The following is an 8848-nucleotide window of genomic DNA, read 5'->3' on the forward strand; positions in this document are numbered from 1 at the left end:
TAAAACTCTTGAAGACATAGGTGTAGGCAAAGACTTTCTGACCAAAACACCAATTACACAAAAAATAATACCAAGAATGAACAAATGGGATCACATCAAATTAAAATGTTTCTGCACAGCAAAGGAAACTGCCAGCAGAGTAAAGACCTACAGAATGGGAAAAAAAATTTGCCAGGTACTCCTCAGACAAAGGACCAAGATCTAGAACATACAAAGAACTCAAAAAAATTAGAACCCCCAAATTTAAAGACCCAGTTAAAAAATGAATCTGACATGAACAGACACTTCTCAGATGAAGAAATACAAATGGCCAATAAATACATGAGAAAATGTTCAACATCATTGGTCATTCAAGAAATACAAATTAAAACAACACTGAGATTCCATCTCACTCCAGAAAGAATGGCTACCATCAAGAAATCAACCAATAACAAATAGCGGCGAGGCTGTTGGGAGAAAGGAATGGTTCTCCATTGTCAGTGGGATGTTGCAGTGTGCAACCATGGCAATGTAGAGGATGAATGATTACTCAGAGACAAGACTTAGTTCAATCACTGAGAGGCCCAGAGGGGCTATCTTGACTGAGAGCACCTAGTATTAGGGAGACTTCCCGGAGAACCCCCAAAGCCAAGAACTCTCCAGCTTTTATTTAGAATATCAATGGAAGTGAAAAAAAAGCAGAAGAAAAACGGTTTGGGAAATGAGCTGTCTCAAGGCTAGGCAGTTTTCTTGGGAAAAGGGGAAAGACAATGGGCAGACAGAACATGCTTCATTAACCTAAGCTTCTTGTTTAACCATTCATTTCTCAAAGAACTTGTGTGTTTTTGTCTCGTGTTTTAAACATTCACTCCTCACAGAATCTGTGTGCTTTTGCCCTGAAATTCAAGTCCCTCACAGTAGGATTGTAAACTGATACAACCACTATGGAAATCAGTATGGAAATTCCTGAAAAAACTAAAAATAGAAATTCCATCTGATTCAGCTATTCCCCTTCTAGGTATCTTCCCCAGAGAGTTAAAGACATCATATCCCAGTAATGTATGCATACCCATGTTTATAGCAGCATAATTCATAATAGCTAAATCTTGCAAAAAGCCCGTATGTCCTGCAACAGATGAATAAAGAAAATGTGATATTTATACACAATGGAGCACTACTCTGCCATAAAGGATAAACTGAGTCATTTGTAAGAAAATGGATGCACCTTGAAATCATGTTAAGTGAAGTAACTCAGACACTTAAGCTTAATATTGCATTGTATCTCTTCTATGAAAAATTCGGTATTGTAAACCAGTGAGGACAATGTATCTAAAACTGTACTTTGACTTATATAATTGTTTTACATGTTTTACATGTTCTTTGGCCTATTGGTCTGGCTTTCAATGTGTACATATGAGAATTAACTTTATACAGTCTTATAAATAAATGAGTCTGATCCTGGAAAAATAAGGGGGCGGGGTGGAGAGAGGCCCAGAGGGCTATCTGATGGGAGGGGGGACAAAATTGAAATGTGTTATGCACATGTACCAGTTTCCTACAGCAAATGTAATTACTTTGTATTGCAAACATGTACTAATAAAAGTGAAAAAAAACCAGTTGTTACAAAGAAAATCATTTTCCCATGCAAATAAAGGGAGATATCACTAACCAAATATTTGGTCTCATAAGATTTTGGTCTCATAAGAACTGCTAAAAAAAAACAAACCTTGTGTTAAAAGTGTTAAAATGAAGATGCAGTAAAAATACTTTGCTCGCTCTCTCTCTCCATTGTTCAAAACAGCCCAGCAGCTCCTTCCCCTAATAAAGTCCTGCCTCGGGTATCCTGTTTTCGGCTGGACCTCTTTCATTCTGGTGCCAAAACCCAGGAAGGTACAGCCCAGATTAGTGACAGTCCCCCACTGGTCGGGATCAATTGGTCTCTGGGGCGTCCTTCTCGAATCCTGCTGGACGAGCACCCAACCAGGGGTTGGCCTTCACCTTTGCCGTTGCTGACACCTTGAATCCACACCAGCCCCACAGCGATCTCACTCGCCGCTCCCAAAGCCGCCCAGTCCCCCTACTTCACCGCACACCTGCTCTCTCCCTGCTCCTCCAGCCCCTCCCAAACGGGAGAGTGCGTTAACACCACTGCCTCCTCAGGGGCAGCGGTGACCCTCTACCTCTATGTTTCCTCTTACCCTCTATTGCCATGTTACACAAAAGGCTGCAAAGATAGGTGAGATTTTTAAGGTGCCTACACCTACTGCTTTGCCTGCTCTCCCCACCTCAGCTTCCCCTAAGGAGAGAGAAGCAAGACTCTACAAAAGAAAGTAAATCCTCCCTTGGCCCTGCCTATTTACATATCAACAACTTGTTTGGCAGGCTACATTACCAAACAATTTTATCAGGCCCTATTGTTCTCTACATAAATATTGGAAAATAAAATGTAAGGTTTTAAAAACAATTCGAAGAAAATGTAATGCTTAAGATTGGAGCTCAAAGACTAAATGCTAGGTTCTAGCCCAGTGCCTGCTACAGACTGCTTGCTCTATATTAAAATCAGCGGTGATGTTCTGCTGGGCAAGGAAACTTAAAAAAATAAAATAAAATATCAGATTATAAATTTCGGCTAACTGACAAATGTACCTTTAGTCTCCAATTTAAATTGATGTTTAATTGGTGTTTGGTTTCCAGATGTTTAATTGATGTATTTAAAACATTTCTTTTACATTGTAAATTCTTAAATTGTAATTATAGGATTAACTTGACCTCTCTAGTTTCTGCTTACAGACTTCTGACAATAACTATAACACGATTATATTACTGTTATAAAGCACTTTTATTCCTTCTGATTCTAATTACAAGAGATTTCTGTTAATTGACCTACAAAAGTTTTGACTAGTCTTAATTAAAAGAGATGTTATAATTCAATTGGCCAAATATATTTGAGTGCACTCTAGTTTCATAAATTGTCTTATATGTTTGTTTGTGTCTGTCCAATTGTTTATTTGTGTTTGTCCAATTGTATTTTTGATAAATGTTATTAAAGGCATGCCTTCCTTTTCTCCCAGGTTGCTAGCTGATCAAAATGACATCAAAGATTAATTTTGATTGTAATGCATATTACTGTCTACATTCTATAACTCAAAAAGTATACATATATTTATTGGTTACAAATAAATTGTTTATTGTTACAATATGGTTTTTACAGGTTATATAAAAAGGAAATTGTCAAGATAATTAAATAAAAACTTTTAGGTTGGGGGAGATGGCTGGATGATGGGGCTCCCCTTGATGAATAAAGAAGCAGCTGCTCAGAAAAGTTTTTTCTGGTCTTTGTTCACTAATTTTCATAGCCTTATGGGAAGACACATTCCCAATAAACATCACTTAATAGGTTGTTATAACATGTTTGCATTTGTTATCATCAAACGGTTGAGTTCTAAATAAGTTCTAAATATGTTATTGTGATATGTTTATATTGGTCATCTTCAAAATATAAAATTTTCTATGGGAAAAATAAGGTGTTATTAAAAAGATCCTTTTGGTACCAAGCTACATTACAGGACGTAGGGTTTCATATAATTGTAATAATTATTATTGCTACCTTTCTGGTGTACAAAATGTATTCATACTTTCTGACCGTACAAGTCTTCCAACATATTGTTTATGGTAATAACTTTCTTTTGATCCAGGTATTCACTCTACTCTTATGTTCCAGCTACTCACAATAACAGTACATTTATAGGGCTGTACATTTTTCTTAGATGGCATCCTATCAGAAGGTAATAAGTGGGCCAGGGATTTAGCTCAGTGGTTCTGCTGCTTGCCTCACAAGCACAGGGTCCCGAGTTCAATCCCTGGTTACCCCCCCCCCCCAAAAAAAGGTATTAAGTAAGAGCTTTCTGTTTTTTATGTGTTTTTGGAGGGGAGCGAGTTAATTTAACAATGGCTATTTTATCTAAGTTTGTTACAGAGATAATGTCATCATGATTGTCATGCCAAAGTATTATGTGGGGCTTCTGATTCAAAGTTTTTTTCTGTTAATATTCTACAGGAAATCAACTACTAGAACAACCATGATTGAAAAAAAAAATAGTCCTCTAACTATATATTAGATTCAAAAATGCTTGCTATCCAGGTAAAATTATAATAGTTAAGTTCCTTACTCCTATTGCAATGCTAATCTTATTGATCTTCTCTTCTGGGTGTTCAACCACCAAAGTCCAGAGACCAATACTAGAAAGGTAACTGGGCTAAGAAAACTGCCAATATTTTGGCCCTGGCCCTCCAAGGCCAACAAAGATCCAGGGAATGAAGGAACATTTTCTACAAGACCTTATATTTTTTGGTAATCTACCCAACCTCCTGAGCAGGGAGATTATTGGACACCAAAACAACATCTAGAGTTTACCAAAGTAATGTCACCTGGAGGAAAAAACCTCCCATGCTTTCAGAGAAAGCAACATGGTCAAGCAAGGCCGTGACATATCCTGATGGCTGACACTGACAGGAGCTGAGAGGCTCTGTGCATGGCATTGCCTGAGAAGACCTAATTGCCCTTGACAGATAGCAAGAGGTTAATTTTATTTAATGTAGGTCTCACTGAAACTTGGTCTTAAACACCCAGTAGAAAAGCATAACTAAAGATATGTAAAATCAAGAACATAGTTACATAGCTAAACTTAAAACGAGGCTCCAATTGCTGACCCCTTCTGACAGTTTCCAGATATACTGGTAGCTAACCACTGTTATGGGTCATTGGATAAAACCATGGTGTTGTGCCCAGATCGCGAAGTCCCCAAAGACCACCAAGGAGCCGATTCCGATGCAAACACACGAGGGTCGTTTATTCAAGCTCGAGCAGGGACTCACAGCCGTTACCGGCACAGCGGATCAGGATTGAGAGCCCCGAATTTTAAATCAGCAGGGCTTTTAATTGTGGCTACAACAAGGTTTCGGGATTTTTCATTCAGCAGTTACATGATTGGTTGATATTTAGCAAGTATGGGGTGTACGGGGGGGCGGGGGGGGTTGAGGGGCGGCTACATGTAGATTTTATAAAAAAGGAACAATCAGCTCATTGACAGAATGTTCATGGTCAGCACATAGATAATGGGCATGGGAGCGTCTGTTTTTTGGGCAAACAGAGGATTGAGTTAGGAGCTGTGTCCTTTTTTTTATCTGTTGTCCCAGAGCAAGGACATTTTATCATTACTTTATGGGCACAAAGGAGACTAGGGGAATAGTTGACTTCAGTGAAGTGGAATTTATGTCAAGGCCACTTTACTGCCTTATTTTAAGATGGAGTCAAATTTTAAAATGGAGTTATTTAGGTCTCACAATGGTAAAATTTATACAAACTCAACAAGAGTTTTTAAAAGTTTTTGACTAAAATTGTTTTTCAGAATTATTAAACTTTTAGTCCTTTTATAGCCACAATTTGAAAAAATCATAACAAGATATCAGACTTACAGATAATCTCCATTAATGGAAGGGTCTAAAGGTTGATAAGTTACATTCACTACTTTAGTCTCTTAAAAAGTTTCTGAACATGGCTATTTCCCCAAACCACTCCTTTTATGTTAATGCTTATACCTTGACTATACATGCTCTAATTTCTTTAAAAATCTTGTTTATTCTTGCCTATAGGCTGCCAAATTCAAAGTGATCATACAGATAATATCAACAACAAATGTGCTAAACATTTTTTAACCAATATCCACCATCTTAACAAGCATGCCCTTCCTGTAGTCCCTTTGCTAATGGGAGCTGGAGTTCTAGTAGGAATAGGCACAGGGGTTGTGGGAATTTCAACATCAACACACTTCAGCCAGGGATTTAGCTCAGTGGTTCTGCCACCTGCCTCAACATCAACACACTTCTATTACTCCCTATCTCAGGAGCTAAATGAGGATATGGAAAAGGTGGCAGATTCCTTGGTCACCCTACAATCACAGATCAATTTACCGCAAGTCGTGGTACTTCAAAACAGGCAGGCTCTGGATATAATCACAGCAGAGAGGGGGGACCTGTCTCTTGCTAGGAGAAAAATGTTGTTACTTTGTAAATCAGTCAGACATCATAGGCAAAAGTGTTAGAGAATTGAGGGAATACATAGAAAAGCGCAGGCGAGATCTAGAACATCAACATCCTTTGTCAGGATACTTTGTGTAGGGAGCAGGGAAAGGGGACGTTACTAGAACCTCTGCAGTGAGTCCTAGTCTCCTGTGAGCTACGGCAGCACAAGGCAAATTAACTTATTATACAGTAAAGGTAGAAAAAATGAGATTTGGAGAAGAAACTGAGCTTTGGGCCTGATCAATGCTGCTCTGGGCAGCAAAGATGAAAGCCCTGAGTTTGCCACACCTTTTATTCAGTACATCGGGAGAAACTAATGTAACAAATGACTTGCAGAGAGTTGAGTACATGGGAATAAATAAAGTGTAACAATTGACTTCCAGAGAGTTCAGTACAGCGGGATAAACAAAGTTTAACAAATGACTGGGAGGCTGTGGAAATCCAAGAACAATGAGGAACTGAGTAGATGAAGATTTTGTTCCTCCCAGGATGTCTTCAGCTGGTGTAATCTTGTCCTGGAGCATCACAGCATCACCGGATCATTGAGGTCTCAGTGGTGACCGGAGGCCAAAACGGAATTATGTCTCGAAATGCCACAGCTGGCCTGTAGGCAGGAGAACTAGGCCTAATCAAATGATTTTTCCCTAAAATTATGTAGCATTGCTCCCTACAATTTTGACCAGTGGGTTCCATGGCTTCTTCCTTTCCTAGGACCCCCTCACCATCCTCTCCATAATCATGCTTTTCGGACTCTGTCTGTTTTGCTGTTTTCAGAATTTCTTACAGGAACACACACAGGCCTTTACCAACCAGATGGTCAACGAACTTGTCATGGCCAGCTACCAGCCCCTCGCTACTGATGCTGGTTCCACCTACGGAGACCATGCCTCGGCCGTCTAAAGCCCCCACTTAACAATGCCCCTTTGCCAGCAGGAAGCAGCTACAGAGAGACTTTCACCCCTATTCCATAATAACAAGAGTCTGGAATGATAGAGTTCTCTCCCAGACAAAACGGCTCCAACAGTCCTACATTCTAAAATGGCTCCTGTTCCTAAAATAGTTCCTGCTTACGGAAATAAGCCACTTTGAAAAGTGAAACCTACCCCTTCTGGAGAAGCAAAATCTAATTTGTTGCTCCATCCTGCTACGCATGTGATCCTCCCCTTCCAATCACCCAATGTCCTGTTGCCTGGCCAACAACCCAACCAATTCTCAACACTTACGATACTCTCCCCACTGCACCGCCCCACATAAACCTCACCCGTTAGTCTCGCTCTCTCTCTCCATTGTTCAAGACAGCCTGGCATCTCCTTCCCCCAATATTAATATGATGCAAACAGCATTAAAACTTTTTAAAGTATAAAGTTCAGCAGGATTAAGTATATTCAGAATTATTCAAGGACTGGCTAATTTTAAAATTTTTTCACTGAATCCAAAGAAAACCTATCACCTATTAGCATCACTCCCCACGCACCCATCCCTCTCATTCTCAAAATCACTAATCTACTTTCTAGCTCTAAAAACTTGTCTACACTGGACATTTCATTAAATCAAATCACATGTGGCTGTGTATATCTTGCTTCTTTCACTTAACCTAATGTTCTCTAGGTTTATCCATGTTGTAAGATGTATAAATATGTTTTTTGGTACTGGGGATTGAACTTGCACTTGCAAGGACCCTGTACTTTCAAGGCAGATGCGGCACCACTGAGCTAAATCCCCGGCTCAGTATAAATATTTCATTCCTTCTTACAGCTAAATACTGTTCTATGAATATACCATATTTCATATATCCATTTATCAGTTGGACAACTAGGTTGTTTTTACTTTCTACTATGAATACTGTTTCTAATACCACTTGTGTCCAAGTTTTTGTAGACATATTTTCAGTTCTCTTGGACACATACCTAAGAATGGAATTGTTGGGACATATAGTTTTTAACTGTTTAATTTTTGAGGACTGGCCAAAAGGTTTATCAAAGTGACTGCTCCATTTCATAGCAATGTATGAGGGTTCCAATTTCTCCAGATCTAGCCAACAATTATCTTTATTATAGCACTATTGTGTAATCATCAACATCCATCTGCCAAATATTTCTCATTTTTCCATGTTGAAACTCCATACCCATTAAGTGCTAACTGCCCACTTTCACTTCCCCCAGGCCCTGGTAACCAGCTTTTCATTTTGTCTCTATAAATATGACTACTCCAGTATCTCATACAAGTGAAATCATACAGCATCTGTCTTTTTGTTAATGATTTTATTTCTGTATTGTTCTTAAGTTTCATTCATAGCTTCTTGTTTCAGAATTCTTTTTTTTTTTTTTTTGGTACTGGGGATCGAACTTGGGACCTTGCACTTACAAGGCAAGTGCCAGAACCACTGAGCTAAATCCCTGGCCCTGGAATTTTTCTTTTTAGCCTAATATTCCATTGTATCTGTAAACCACATTTTATCCATTCATCCATCAAGGGACACTTGGGTTGCCCCTACCACTCTTTTTTTTCTTTGAGACAGGGTCTCACTATGCAGCCCAGGCTGGCCTTAGCTTCCCAAGTGCTGGGTTTACAAGTGTGTAACACCATACCAGCTTTCACATTTTGACTACTGTAAAGACAGATGCTCCTGGACTTAGTAATGTTATATCCTAGTAAACCCACCATAATTTGAAATATTGTACATGAAAAATGTATTTAATATACCCAACCTACTGAACATCATAGTTTAGCAACACAGTAGCAAATAGAATAGTCCCTAACCCATTGATTTTAACATAAAAAGATTAGC

The sequence above is a fragment of the Heterocephalus glaber genome, unplaced genomic scaffold (genome assembly GCF_053883595.1).
Source record: "Heterocephalus glaber isolate CG9 unplaced genomic scaffold, H.glaber_assembly_v1.0 deba00001666, whole genome shotgun sequence".
Taxonomy (NCBI): Eukaryota; Metazoa; Chordata; class Mammalia; order Rodentia; family Bathyergidae; genus Heterocephalus; species Heterocephalus glaber.